The sequence below is a fragment of the Macrobrachium nipponense genome, chromosome 46 (genome assembly GCF_015104395.2).
Source record: "Macrobrachium nipponense isolate FS-2020 chromosome 46, ASM1510439v2, whole genome shotgun sequence".
In the NCBI taxonomy this organism is placed as follows: Eukaryota; Metazoa; Arthropoda; class Malacostraca; order Decapoda; family Palaemonidae; genus Macrobrachium; species Macrobrachium nipponense.
In genome coordinates, this window is record NC_061106.1 from 29,225,083 (window position 1) to 29,240,991 (window position 15,909).

Here is a 15,909-nt window from a genome sequence, read left to right on the forward strand (position 1 = left end):
CTTTGATATCATGCAAGCGCGAGTTATATTAAATATAGTTATATTAAATACAGTTAGAATTCGGGGTCGATACGGTTTGAAAACATTGGCTTGCTTGGATTGTGTTTTTACGTTGCATGGAACCAGTGGTTATTCAGCACCGGGACCAACGGCTTCACGTGACTTCCAAACCTCGTCGAGAGTGAACTTCCATCACCAGAAATACACATCTCTGACCCCTCAATGGAATGCCCGAGAATCGAACTCGCGGCCCTCGAGGTGGCAGGTCAAGACCAGACATGAGCAACGAGACGGTATTTTGGCGAGGGAAATTAGGCCGACGTTTCTGGAGGAAAGATATCGATTTGAAATCAGAAGCGAAACATGGGAAACGAATGAGGAAAAACGGCATGAAAAATTAAGCCAACTGGTGAAACCCGAGAGAGAGAGCCCCCCCCCCCCCCCACAAAAAAAAAGGGGGGGGGGGCGCTTTGAGACCGTTTATTCCTTTCCTGAGGAGTCGCAGTCGTTCCGAAGGGCCTGGAGATAAGCGCGCCGAGACGAGGCCGGTGCACAGCTATCATCAAGGCCAGGATTAATGAAGCCTGTCAGAAGCTTATCTTAAACGCTTCTATGATCTCCGCCGAGGGAGTAACAATAAGTGTCGAGTTATATTTCGCGGTGGCGCTAGAAAATACCAAGATCTAACACAGCATCACAGCGGTGCTGCTCTCTGTTCTTCATCTGGGGCTTAATGGGTGCAGACAGATCAACAGATAATAGGGTTCGGCTCCCTCGTTTCTCGCTCTTTATTTGGCAGCGACTTTGCTTTCGTTCATTCGCTTTTTTTTAGGTTAGTGATGCTTGTTGCTCAAGTGGAACCGGGTGCTTCTGCGAGATTTTACTTAATTCTTGAAGTAAGCTGCTGCGGTGTTCACAGACAGTAATCGGACAAAAGAAAAAATATTTTTTACTGCTTTTGGTGACGGAGAATGACCTACATGTACATATATCCTATTTATTATATTATTGATTATATTATATATTTATATATATATATATATATATATATAGATAGATAGATAGATAGATAGATAGATACTATGAAATCACAAAAGTAAGCACGTGATTTTGTTTACCAGCAGAAGCCACAGGGAAAATTTTGAAAAAGAAAAGACTGAGTGCCAAGTACTTTCGTGTATTTAACACATCTTTGTGCCCCGAAGATGTGTTAAATACACGGAAGTACTTGGCACTCTGTCTTTTCTTTTTTAAAATTTTCTCTGTGGCTTCTACTGATATATATATATATATATATATATATATATATATATATATATATATATATATATATATATATATATATATAGATGTAGCTGCGAGATCTTTCGACTCACGTCCTCTACTTAGCAGGACGTGAGTAGAAAGATCTTGCAGCTACTCTAGTGTTTCACATTCCTTCGTGGCTTATCCTTTTATTTATGCATTTATCACGTACCAAACTTTCGTGAATCAGGTATATACATACATACTACATACATACATACATATATATATATATATAGTATATATATATATATGTATATATATATATATATATATATATATATAGAATACAACAGGAAAAAGGCAGGCAGAAGGTCAGTACCAAGCGCTTTCACGTGTTTATTCACGCATCGTCGGGGCACATGCGTGAAATAAACAACACGCGAGAGCGCTTGGTACTGACCTTCTGCCTGCCTTTTCTTGTGTTTTATATATATATATATATATATATATATATATATATATATATATATATATATATATATATATATATATATATATGTTTTCTATTTGTTTTCACCCCAGCATCTCCGAGGAATCCAGCGTTTTGCATCTGTCTCTAACCGGCAAGAGCTAAGGTTATCAACCGCACTATTTAACATATATATTTCTACCAGTGTCTTTAAGATATATATATATATATATATATAATATAATATATATACATAATACATATATATATATATATATATATATATATATATATATAGAGAGAGAGAGAGAGAGAGAGAGAGAGAGAGAGAGAGAGAGAGAGAGAGAGCATAAGACTGGGATCGAGATCAGGTTTCTGAAAATCTAGAGGTCACAAAATGTTAGATATGTCTACTCTAATTGCTTCACGAGTCAGGTTGACCTCAGAAAGGGCCACATGTGGCCAAGAAATGTAATTTTATATGAGGCGTATATTCGTATATTTTAATGGGAAATGGCTGGCTTTCAGAACGACCAATTAGTGCAATTAATATGTGTTGGCAAAATTCATACTATCCTCACCAGGGTTGGCAATGATTAAATCAAACTGATTTAATCAAGTAATGAAATCATTGATTTTTTCATTAAAAAATCATGATTTTTTTTATCTTTTTATTCTTTTTATTTTGAAAGCAAACAAACTGAAAAATATGGTTTGAGGTTAATAAAAACTTAAGTATAACTGCTGCATCTGTTTATTTTGATAAAAAAAAAATTGCAAGCACCTTTAGGCCAGAACTGGAAACCTAAAAGATAAATCAATAGTAATTGTCATAAAATACAATTTGAAAAAAAAGGGATTGAACAAATAAAAAAACAAATAAAAAAATACAAAAAATTAAATAAATCAGATTTAAAAAAACTTATTAAAAAAAAAGAGAAAATCCCCTATGGTTAAAAGAGAAAAATGTTTCAGTCCATTATACGCCGTCATCTAGTAAATGAGTACTATACTATTGCGTCATCAGCCTGTGATTGGACGAAATCCTTGAGAAACAGGATTTTGTCTCAAAACACCTCTTAGCGATTACTTTCTTTTTATTCATACTGTTTAACCGGCCCGGTAGCCAAGAAACTTAAAAAAAAAAAAAAAAAAAAAAAAATCAAAAGTCTGTAGGAGACTATATAAAGCTATTGTCTTCCACAATTTGGTGGAAAATTCCTTCATAGTCAACAAACGCATAATAAACTAATAACTCTAGAGGATCGACACTTCTCTGTGACAGTGATGCAAAGACTAAGCTCATCACAAACACATGCAAACACCGAACACATGTTTGTTCCTCCTAAGCAAAACACGGCCTCATGCTGTAACACTGTTACAAAAAGTGGTAGTAACAGAAGTCACCGAACAACGTGATGTGAACTCCTGATGACGCCACCAGCCAAAAAGAAGCGAAAATAAAGGGAACAGCCAGACAGGTTTAAAAGTACCCTGGTGTTGCTTATTGTTTCTTGTCCTTTGGTCAAGAGTTACAATAATGACTTTTCCTTGTGACATAACTACACAACGCATCAGGCGCTTCAAATTTTGCTGTAAAATAAACGTCTCTGTCACGTTCTGTGCGATAGTGAATGAATGAATGATTAGAAAGTATCAGGTATCATGATTCAGTGCAGCAATGCAATGGATTCATCTAATCAATCAAGGTTAACTTGTGCAAATACAAACATCTTTGTACAGCTCTCTCTCTCTCTCAGATGCTGAATTGTTGCATTCGAATCGCAATTTCAAAGACGCTTGCCATTCTTCTGCATGCGTCGTGTGGCTATCTATGCAAATGCAGAGACTGAAAGAGTGAATAAATACTTTATGATCGTGTGTCCTTTTTTTCTAAGTCGAGTCGCATTCAGGTCTATTCAATTGCTTCGGTGCCCTCATACCCAGATACATTGAGATACTTATGTTTTGCAGTTGCATACGTAAGTAGAGAATAATGTACTTCCATGGTGGTCGGGCTCCGCCCTTCTTTCCTTTTATCTTTTTCTCGTTTTTCATCGGACTTAGGCTCGAAAAAGAGGTATTTACGTTGCCCGTTCCGCTTTGTATTTTGCCTAAAAAAAATTGTTGCAGAACTTCTCAAAAGCCGAATGAACGAAGTCCGTTCTTTAAGACACGGAACTCTCTTTTCAATTATCAAGGCTTTCTGGCTCAGCGTGAATGATTTCGTTGAGAAAAAGAGAAACATTCCCTGTAAGCCTTTCAATCATCTCTGCCATTATCATTTCTACCTTCTGCTTTAAAACAACAATAATAAGAACTTTGGTTGTTAATATCTTTCATATGATGGATTACGAGAACTTAAATATCGAAAAATCTATACGTCATTCAGCAATTGTCTACGCGTCCTTCAGACCACCTTATTATTATGAATATTCTTCGAAGGGCATCTTCAGCTCATTACATTCCCTATACTGAAAAAAGCGTTATGTTTTATGGTACGACGTGTCTAAGGGGATCATCTATTCGTCAATTGTTGTCAATATGCAAAACACAGTCAGCGGAAGAAGGCCTTTGCTAATGTCTACATCTCAGAGTTTGTCCAATCTGTCTTCTCCATCATCTCGGCGCGCAAAATTTCGTGAAACGAGAAGCTCTCAGAAGTAATAATTAGCAGCGATCTATCATTTCTCTCTTTTGTTTTTCTTTCGCCATAATAATTTAAGACGAACACCCCCTTAATGGAAAAACCGAGTGTCCTCAAAAGGCTGGCTCTGCCATGTAGACTCCAAAGCTGTCTCGATTGTGTTGGTGTCTGTGGGCGAAACCACGCACGGTCTCTTTCAGCCTATCTCTCCTCCACCTCCCCTTCTCTCTCTCTCTCTCTCTCACGGACGAGGCTTTGCACATACACTATACTGTGGTATTGACGTGAAGTGCGTATGTGTGCCCGCTTGTACGCGCGATGTCTCTGAGCGCTGTGACCGTTTGTGCCTCGTTAAGTGACCGCGCTTTGATTGACTGATCGGCCGTTTGCGTCGCTTTTCATGGGAAATACTTCGCTTCATCTGGATCTCCTGTGATAATGGGAAATAAGGTATAGTAAGACAGGGATAGTACTACATTTCTCTCTCTCTCTCTCTCTCTCTCTCGTCCAAATACTTTCGGTTTTCCTAAACATAATGCCATCCTATCTATATTTACAACGCTTCCTATGTATATTTACAATATTCTTGGCTAAAATCGTTAGTTTCATGTTTTAGTTTCATTATTTCACTCAGGGTGTCAGCCGCATCATCGACATTACTGCTCTTCTTCTTTGTTTTCTTTTTCTTTTCGTATCTTCTCCTTTTTTTCACCGAGTACATACCACCGTAGATCCTTGCACTTATAGTTGTTTGAAGAGATGACATCATCTCAGTGCCGAGTTGTAAATCAGAGCCGTTCTCATTCAAACTGGTGTCAAGAGAGAGAGAGAGAGAGAGAGAGAGAGAGAGAGAGAGAGAGGCCTGACGAACAGTTGTATTCAGGCGGGGAGAGGAATACCTCGTCAAGACTTTCCCGTTCAGAATTATATGACAGTTAAGTATATCTCAGTTTTACCAGACCACTGAGCCGATTAACAGCTCTCCTAGGGCTGTCTCGAAGGATTGGATATTTTTATGACAGTACCGGGATACATTTTCACTAAGCACCGATCACTCACGCCCAAACTATTTGTTCACTTCCCGACTGCAACCCGTCATAGTCAACTTACAACCAGGTGAATCATTCTCTGCTTGTTTTATGTGAACAGTGTTAAGTTGATGTTGCAAGGGATCTCGCCCACGCAGTTCCTTTTTTGTCACTCTGTTGAGAGAGAGAGAGAGAGAGAGAGAGAGAGAGAGAGAGAGAGAGAGCACAGCATTATTCATTCCGTGGCATACAAATGAAGTTTCTATTGCCGAGGGTAATTATTTATCACAAAGGTGTAGTACTGGAGATTTGGGCATGTGGTATGAGTCACAAAATAAGACTCGAGACGCCATTTTTGGGCATAAGATGAGGGACGCCACAAAGAGCAGAGAAGAAGAAGAAGAAGAAGAAGAAGAAGAAGAAGAGAAAAGAGAGAGAGAGAGAGAGAGAGAGAGAGAGAGAGAGAGAGAGAGAGAGAGAGAGAGAGAGAGAGGGAGAGAGAAGGCACTTGATGAACTGCAAGGGAAAGGAGAAGGGTTCAGATGAAGGCGGTTGGATACGGATGAGCATCAACAGCACATTTAATCTTTTCATGTTACGGAACTCGCGTCAGATTCGACCAAAATGATTCACCTCAACGATGACAATTAGGGGAGACATGTCTTCCTATTTACTGCGTGACCCCTGCCCACTTCGACTCAGTTTTCACTTCGAGATCATCTTAAGCACTCGTATTCTATTCTTGCTCTTCTATAATAATAATAATAATAATAATAATAATAATAATAATAATATAATAGCATGATTCACTAAAATGGTGAAGTCCACGGTGGTGTAGACATACACACACACACACACACACACTACACACACACACACCACACACACATATATATGATATATATATATATATATATATATATATATATATATATATATATATAGTATATTATACTATATAATATATATATATATATATATATATATATATATATATATATATATTATATATTATATACATACGAATGCTCTTTTTGTTACATGTATTTCTAAATGTATATTACATCTACACCACTGTGGATTTCTTCACCAATATAATAATAACAATTGAAATATAAACCCACAAGATTACTGTGTATAACGGTTTGTTTACTTATAAGTATTTAAATTTTATTTAACTCAACACTCTCTTGAAAAGGGCCATAGATAGGGCCTGAGGGTACTCGAGTGTTGAGTAAAATACTATGTAAATACCTATAAGTAAACACGGTATACGCAGTAATCTGTGGGTTTCTTTTTCAATCTTCAGAAGAAAACTGAAAGAAGTTTTTTATTTGGTTAATAATAATAATAATAATAATAATAATAATAATAATAATAATAATAATAATAATAATTGTCACAGTAGCCTCTCAGAATTTCTTTCAGTACTCGTCTCACTTTCCCCGTTGACAGATTTGGTCTCTTCAAGGTCTACTAAATACGTTCTGAAAGCCTGTTCAGTAGCACCACTTTATCTGCTGTTCGTGATCTCTTAAAAAATAAATAAATAAAAAACGGATCTGTCTGTCTAATATTGCGACCATGCATCCGATTTGCAAATGGCTAAAATACCCGTCCCTCAACCTTGCATTCTTTCGTGGCAAATTCTATGAGTAAACAAAGTTTTCCCTTGATCGTTTTGAGATCCCCTTTCAGCCAGTTTGTGTCTGTTCGTTCCATATTTTGTCAAGAAGAGATGACCGTGATTAGTTGCGTCCTATTAGCGAGACAGCCTTCAAACTTGAGACGTCGCCTCGGAGAACATTTATCTCTTTCGAATGACAGACAAGGAGAATATCTCGTTAGGTGCCTTTGGCAAATCTCAAAGCAATAGGAAGGGAATGGCATAATTATAATGACTATGATTAACATTTCTATATGAGTAAATGAGTGACTCTCTGTGCCCGGCTTGAATGTTTGAAATGCGATCATCATTTAAGGATATACTCCTTGAGGGATGGCTGGTGATAAGTGGCCCCCCCCCTCCCCCGCACCCGCTCCCGGTGCAACACCCCATTTTTTATTATTATTAAATTGCAATGTATTACAATGTTGTAATAACTTCTTGGAACTACTGCAACTATAAGGGTATCCCTAACAAGTTGCAAGAGTACCGTAAGCAGTAAGGCTCGATGGTGTCCTTTCTTCAGTATTAAACAGAAAGCTGAAACTAGAAGGGGTTAAAACAAAAAAATAAAAGATGAAGTTTTTAGAGGGCACAGTTGGCTTCAGTGTTGACTACTGTGTAGTGAAAGCACTTCGTGATAAGCTGTCTCAAGGGTATGAGATTCTCTCTCTCTCTCTCTCTCTCTCTCTCTCTCTCTCTCTCAGAATTTTCACGCCTATTCCTTTTGGTTCTGTACGAATTACATTATTGTGTTTCATTATTCAATTAAACATCTTCTGTGCTACGCCATACTAAACGTTAATGAACCAAACAAAAACTTCTTTCAGTTTTCTTCTGAAGATTGAAAAAGAAACCCACAAAATCACTGTGTATAACGTGTTTACTTCTAAGTATTTACATTTTATTTTACTCAACACTCGAGTACTTTCAGGCCCTATATGTGGCCCATTTTGAATTGGGCCACAAATATGGCCTGAAAGTACTCGAGCGTTGAGTAAAATAAGATGTAAATAATTATAAGTAAACACTTACACAGTGATTTTGTGGGTTTCTTTTTCAAATTAAACGTTAAATTTTTTCTCATTCACTAAGTCGTTTTGAAAGGTCTTTTAATTTGACAATGAAGTTTTTTTCCGCAAATTAGATTTTAATCTGCTTCCCAAGTAAAATGCATTACGATTTCTACCTCCGACGAGCGACTTCTGCTCTCAAACTTCCATTTTCTATTTTGCATCAATATTTTTAATCCAAGTAGATGAAGGGGGCGGGGCAGGATTGAAGATTTACACATTAATCGGTGAACGGGAGTTTAAATTGTCAACCAAGACCGTAGTCAAAAAGTTGACTTTTGCATTTACATTACCGGTGTTTGATGAAACTTTCTACTGAATCCAACACCTTTGACCAGAAAAAATACGATGTTTAGTGTCTTAACGAGCGAAATATTTTACTTCAAAGAATTTCTTTGGTTCAAATATAGTTCGGAGTTGCTCAACCGGATTCACGGTCTGAGAAGTGACAGGTGTGCGCTGAGTTCTGACGGGTCTGTCACGGTTGTTTGTACTCATAAAAATAAAGTCTTCACCTTAAGAGCAACCTGTTGTTAGACGCGGGAAATATATTCAAATCTGTAACTCAATGAACGATGGATTTGATTTATATAGATTTTTGGCATTATGCCAAGTACTGGGGCAACTAAGGCCATTCAGCGCTGAAAATGGAAATCGACAGTAAAAGGTTCGAAAGGTGTTACAGGAGGAAAATCTCGCAGTTGAGTTGCACAATTTTATGGAGAGGGTGGACAGTAAGATAGAAGAAAGAGAATATGAACGGAGGTACAGTACAAGAAATGAAAGTAGTTGCAGTTAGGGGCCGAAGGGACGCTCCTAAGAACCTTACGAAATGCCTACGTTGCACCGAATGAGGTACACTGACGGCACTAGCCCCCTAGGGGGCTGAACGATGGAGGTTGTTTGCCATCCAATCATAGCTGGAGAATCTCGCAGACCAGATTATCCGGCTAAATTAAAGGCTTTGCCTCTCTTATCCTAACATGTTACCGGCAGACATATTAAGCTTCACTTCCTGGAAAAACGCTCGAGAGAAAGTAACCTTCATCGCAATAACTCTCTCCGTAATTTTTGTTCTAATTCTCATTAATGCGTAATTTATCATTATTATTTCCGAATCATGTCAACCTCATTTCATGAAAACATTCACGTACCGGTCTTGCCTTCAAATCACTTTCCAATTTTCTCTGCCATGATTTTTGCTTTTATAATCATTTTTTCCATCGAGTGTCTATGATTATGTTAGCTAATGATGAAAGTCTCGGCTACCTCGCCAAGAAATACCAGGCTTGCTATGTTTTCCGTGATTTTGGTTATAAGCAGAAGACTAATCATTTCTCAGAGTTCTTGATTCTTATCATGAAGGAAAATGAGATTGCTGATAAGCCTCACTCTGCCTGCTTGGGAATGCGCTCGTCTTGCAGTTTCTGGATTGTTACGACTTGAATCTTGAAGAAAAGGTCCCATTTACCAAACAGATATTTAATTAGAAAAGGTTTTATTTTTTCAAGCGATTCATGCAGGCTAATCTTTATCTTGACACTGTTCTCGTTTACCAGACAATTTACGGAATGCTTATCGAAATTGAATTTAACAGTCAGGCCAACTGTTCCCCAAGTTACAAGGCGTTACAAGGAGTTACAAGGATTAGGATGTCTCAAAGACTTTTTAGTCCATCCGAGGAGACACCTGTGCTCACTTATCTACATACGTAGCTCAGTGTAATTAATATTGCATCGTTGCTCTTCATCATCATGTACTTTAACCGCTCACAGAAAAATCTAAAAAAGCCAAACAATTCTACACATGCTGGACATCTCAAACAAGCCTTGTGGTCCTCCAGAGATATCGTGTTGCTTCGGCAACATTCGCAGCGTTTCTGGCTCAGTCTAAATGAGAAGACGTAAATGATTTCGGCAACGGACCGAATAAGGCTAAGGGTGCTTTTTGTCGCTTCTTGCTTTCGGTTCAGCAACATTCCAACTCCAAGTGGCATAATCTTCTGCTTGTCAATATTTGCCTCTATCAGGAAGTTCTCCTGACTCTCTGAATATGTAGTTTCAGTCATCTGAACAACTTCTTCTGCTGTTTTTCAAATGTTTCGTAGGGATTTTCGATAGCATGATCCTGATTTGGCACATTTGTAGGTTAGTGCTGACACTTGTGCATTTGATGTTCATAAGTGAGTGAACAATAAAGAAAAATACGAGAATCTGTTTTCGTCATTTAGATCAGCAGAACCTCGATTGATGAAAACCTCAAGGTTTCTAGTTCTTAGTTATTTATACAGCTTAGCAGTCCTTCTCATCAGGGGCAGAGAGAGAGAGAGAGAGAGAGAGAGAGAGAGAGAGAGAGAGAGAGAGAGAGAGAGAGAGAGAGAGAGAGAGAGATGAAAGTAAAACGGACAATGTAAAAAAAAGGAGAGAGAGAGAGAGAGAGAGAGAGAGAGAGAGAGAGAGAGATTAAAGTAAAATGGAAAAGAGAGAAAGATGAACAATGTAAAAAAAGGAGAGAGAGAGAGAGAGAGAGAGAGAGAGAGAGAGAGAGAGAGAGATAAAGTAAAATGGAAAAGAGAGAAAGAGAACAATGTAAAAAAAGGAGAGAGAGAGAGAGAGAGAGAGAAGAGAGAGAGAGAGAGAGAGAGAGATGGATTTTACACAAGATCTTCAAACTGACAGACAAACATTAAGCTAATAATAATATGCCATGCTTACCCGGAAAGATCATATAACCCCAAAAATACCCCACCATCCGAACATGCTTCATCGGTTTTACCATTTGCTGACGACAGACTTAGGCAAGGCAAAGGCTGTGCAATGGATTTGCAGACATTTTATGTCGGCAAACAATTCTGTTTCCACCGGTCAAAAGAGGCCGAATCCTACCGGGAGAAAAATTATGTCACATCTAGGACTCATTTTAGGCCTACCCAAGGTGTTTTTAGATTAGCAGATCCCTCTCAATCCTCATTTCCATTCAACTTGAACTGTAGAACTGCCTTCCTGGCAGTAGTGCTGTGGTTGTTACGGTGTCGATGACCGCATTTGGTGCGACGCCAGGTTGCAAAGGGTAATCAATTGATTATTGATGTTGTTGATATTCAAGTGTGAAAGAGGTAATCCTCTTCAATGTGCTGTTGTACCCCTTAGACTCTTGTCTTACTTATTTTGTCAAGTGTTTGTTTGCTTAATCTAATATGTATATTTCTGTTTGGATTTGTTCGTCCATTTTCTTAAAACTTAAGTCTCTCTCTCTCTCTCTCTCTCTCTCTCTCTCTCTCTCTCTCTCTCTCTCTCTTAAGGCATACGAGCATTTAGTTTAACGGCAGTTTGTTCAGCAAGTCTATAGCCTCATAAGTTTAATTCAGGCAAAAAGGACGCTTTAGATAATAATAATAATAATAATAATAATAATAATAATAATAATAATAATAATAATAATAATCAAGGAAATAGATACCCTAATCCAGACTGTAAGGATTGTATCTGGGGACATCAGGATGGAGTTTGGAATAGAAAAATGCGCCTTAGTCAACATACAAAAAGCAAAGTAACGAACAGAACTGAAGGGATAAAAAAGCTAACCAGATGGGAAAAAGGCAAAACATCAACAACATAGATTGAGGCAGGGATACAAAAAAAATACCTGGGAGGGAATAATAGAAGGAGGAGATATAAAACACCAAGAGATGAAGGACACGATCAGGAAAGAATATATGCAGAGACTCAAGGCGATACTCAAGTCAAAACTCAAACGCCGGAATATGATAAAGCCATAAACACATGGCAGTGCCAGTAATCAGATACAGCGCAGGAATAGTGGAATGGACGAAGGCAGAACTCCGCACCATAGATCAGAAAACCAGGAAACAAATGACAATACACAAAGCACTACACCCAAGAGCAAATACGGACAGACTATACATAACACGAAAGGAAGGAGGGAGAGGACTACTAAGTATAGAGGACTGCGTCAACATCGAAAACAGAGCACTGGGGCAATATCTGAAAAACCAGTGAAGACGAGTGGCTAAAGAGTGCATGGGAAGAAGGACTAATAAAAGTAGACGAAGACCCAGAAATATACAGAGACAGGAGAAAGACAGAAAGAACAGAGGACTGGCACAACAAACCAATGCACGGACAATACATGAGACAGACTAAAGAACTAGCCAGCGATGACAATTGGCAATGGCTACAGAGGGGAGAGCTCAAGAAGGAAACTGAAGGAATGATAACAGCGGCACAAGATCAGGCCCTAAGAACCAGATATGTTCAAAGTATGATAGACGGAAATAACATCTCTCCCATATGTAGGAAGTGCAATACGAAAAATGAAACCATAACCACATAGCAAGTGAATGCCGGCACTTGCACATAACAGTACAAAAAGAGGCATGATTCAGTGGCAAAAGCCCCTCCACTGGAGCATGTGCAAGAAAAATCATTCCAAAGCTACCTTGCAGTAATAAGTGGTAACGAGCACCAACCTGAAGGAGTGATAGAAAACGATCTGGCAAAGATCCTCTGGGGGACTATGGTATCAGAAAAAACGGATAGGGTGATACGTGCAAACAGACCAGACGTGACGTTGATTGACAAAGTCAGAAAAGAAAGTATCACTCATTGATGTCGCAATACCATGGGACACCAGAGTTGAAGAGAAAGAGAGGGAAAAAAGTGGATAAGTATCAAGATCTGAAAATAGAAATAAGAAGGATATTGGGATATGCCAGTGGAAATCGTACCCATAATCATAGGAGCACTAGGCACGATCCCAAGATCCTTGAAAAGGAATCTAGAAAAACTAGAGGCTGAAGTAGCTCCGGGCCTCATGCAGAAGATGTGATCCTAGAAACGGCGCACATTGTAAGAAAAGTGATGGACTCCTAAGGGGGCAGGATGCAACCCGGAACTCCACACTATAAATACCACCCAGTCGAATTGGAGGACTGTGATAGAGCAAAAAAAAAAAAAAAAAAAAATAATAATAATAATAATAATAATAATAATAATAATAATAATAATAATAATATAATAATATTGAAAAAAAAACACAAAATTTCTGTGTGTAACGTGTTTACTTATAAGTATTTACATTTTGAGTAAAAAATAAAATGTAAATACTTATAAGTAAACACGTTACACACAGTAATTTTGTGGGTTTCTTTTTCAACCTTCAGAAGAAAACTGAAAGAAGTTTTTGTTTGGTTTAATAATAATAATAATAATAATAATAATAATAATAATAATAATAATAATAATAATAATAATAACAAAAGGTTCTTAGGATCATAGTCGAAATATTTTCCCACGACGGGAGTTCACACTGTACATCTTGCACATCTTGCATTATCGTTGCATTTAAGTAAACTCAGTTGTTGTGACAGCCATCGTCTTCTTATTTAAGAACAGACGCTGTTCCCTTAATCTTGGCAAGATATGGCTGCTTGTTAATTTTTAAAACCGTGAATTGCGAATAAGGCGTCCTCACTATAATAGAAAAATTAAAAAAAAAAATGGGAAAATGATGATTTTTTGTTCGAGCTTGCAAATTGGCAATTCAACCGCCAAGAACCAAGGTTGTTCTTCCTGTAGAGATGAAATAAAAATGGATTCGTGTCCGTCTTGGATCTCCTGCACGAAAAACACAAAATACTGAATTTCCACTATTACCGCAAACGTATTATAGATGCGTTGTTTTAATATACCTCGCAGAATTTTAACGAACAAACTGCAGATGAAGAATAAATAGCAAGGAATAAATAATATACTAAATAATTTCTTTTACTTCTATTCATGAATATTTTACAAGAACTGTTGAAAAAAGTAGGAAAATAATAACGATATGAAAAGAATTGTGGCGTCTCCCAAGCAAGACATCAATCTCCCTTCAAGCACAGCCGTGTCACACTATATTTAAAAATAGTCAAATCTCTTGCAGATACTAGGCCTCCATTTGGGAAGACTTGGCAATCCCCATCATGAAAGCACTTGCAACTGTCACTGCCAATTAGTACTTAGGGGGAACATGCAGGTTAATAACGCATTAGTCTGTCTGTCTGTCTCATAATGATAGTAATAATAACTGCTGCTTGAGAGAAGGAGATCAAAGCGCGACCCTCATTCCCGCAGCTACATGAGGATTGCGTCATAATCGAGACGACGAGTAAACAATATCATGGAATCTACTTTGATTCATAATCTCTCTCTCTCTCTCTCTCTCTCTCTCTCTCTCTCTCTCTCTCTCTCTCTCTCCAGATAAAACAAAAACTTTTTCATGATGATGGAGTTACCTCGCAAATCGTAAACTATGCATTTGATTGTCAAGCACACTGACTCCATTAAACGTCCAACTGTCATTCATTAAAATTACCTAAACTGTTGAAGATTTCAATTCATGGAAACAGACGCCACCGTCTAGTAAGGATGAAGAAAGGTTATTGTTACACACAGGTTATTGTTGCACACAAAGTCCTGACATCAACTCTGGTTACATAGTACATGCGAGTGAATTTACTGGCATGACCTGGATTAAGCTTAATATTTTTTTTTTTTTTAAAATAAATTTGGCATTAACGGGAACATGGCTACGGTACGCTGGAACACACCTACTATTTTGAAGCTATTGAGGGCAAATGATGAAATATTTCACAATCATAAATTAAAATTGGATAGGAATTATATTTACTGATGGTAAGGAAAAACTAATTGTGTCATAATGTTTGTCTTTTGTTCAAGAATCCCTTTTAAGATGAAGTTCGCAGAAACAAAGCAAATAGAAACAATTATATTACAACAAAGGATACAACAATATAATCTTTTCATCTAGTTTTCATTACACAAACAATAATGAAATTAGAAGCAAGTCATCTTTGTATTTCGAAGCTTTTTATTTTCTTTTTGTACTGATAGTGAAACTATTATCACGGCACTTTAACGGAACAATTGTATAAATGCTGGTTTGATGAGAAATTCTTAAGTGAATCGTTAAAATCAAATGAAAATATAACTTGTAAGAACACCCATTCCTCAATGGCAGGCTCACTGAAGCGTGCCACAGTTTCCTGGCACCAAGATACAAAGCTGTTCCCTTTCATGTCGGGAACGTAAGTCGCGGACCAAAACAATTTCGAGGATTAAGAAGTTCTATATTTGCGAAGGAAAGGAGAAACTATGTTACCACTTAACCAGCGTAAGCTTCTGTCTAATCATTGTGGCCACATGAAATAAGGAAAATATTTGTTCTGTTTCAAATCATCAGCATCTGTACCCGGCATCAGGGGTGGATTACGGAAATCTCCGACGCCAGATAATTCGAGATCTAATTGCACCTGAAATTTAACAGGATCAGTGGCTGTGCACACGCATTCACACACACACACACGTACACAAAATTCTCGTAAGTGGGCTTCTTGCCAGAGGTTCTCCATTAGCGAGCTCTAACCCAGAAATAAAAACGTTATGGACTTGAGGTTACCGTAGTAGTTCCTTTGCAGTGTCACTGACCTATAAACTTATATATATATATATATATATATATATATATATATATATATATATATATATATTATATATACACATATATACATTATATATATCATATAGTATTTTATGTATATATATTATAATGTATACAAATACATACATATATATATATATATATATATATATATATATATATGTGTGTGTGTGTGTGTGTGTGTGTGTGTGTATAATATCCATCCATAGTTCATTCATCTTGATCAAAGTTTTTAAAGGTCATCAATTGAACTAATT

At 37.4% G+C, this 15,909-nt stretch overlaps 2 protein-coding genes across 2 annotated transcripts in view; one reads left to right on the forward strand and one right to left on the reverse strand.

Moving 5' to 3' along the window:
• The window catches only part of LOC135214842 (cingulin-like), a 478,670-nt gene that overhangs the window by 419,288 nt on the left and 43,473 nt on the right, over positions 1-15,909 (reverse strand). The gene's annotated exons all lie outside the window — the stretch shown is intronic.
• LOC135214847 (serine/arginine repetitive matrix protein 2-like) overlaps positions 1-15,909 on the forward strand; it is a 120,386-nt gene that overhangs the window by 58,088 nt on the left and 46,389 nt on the right.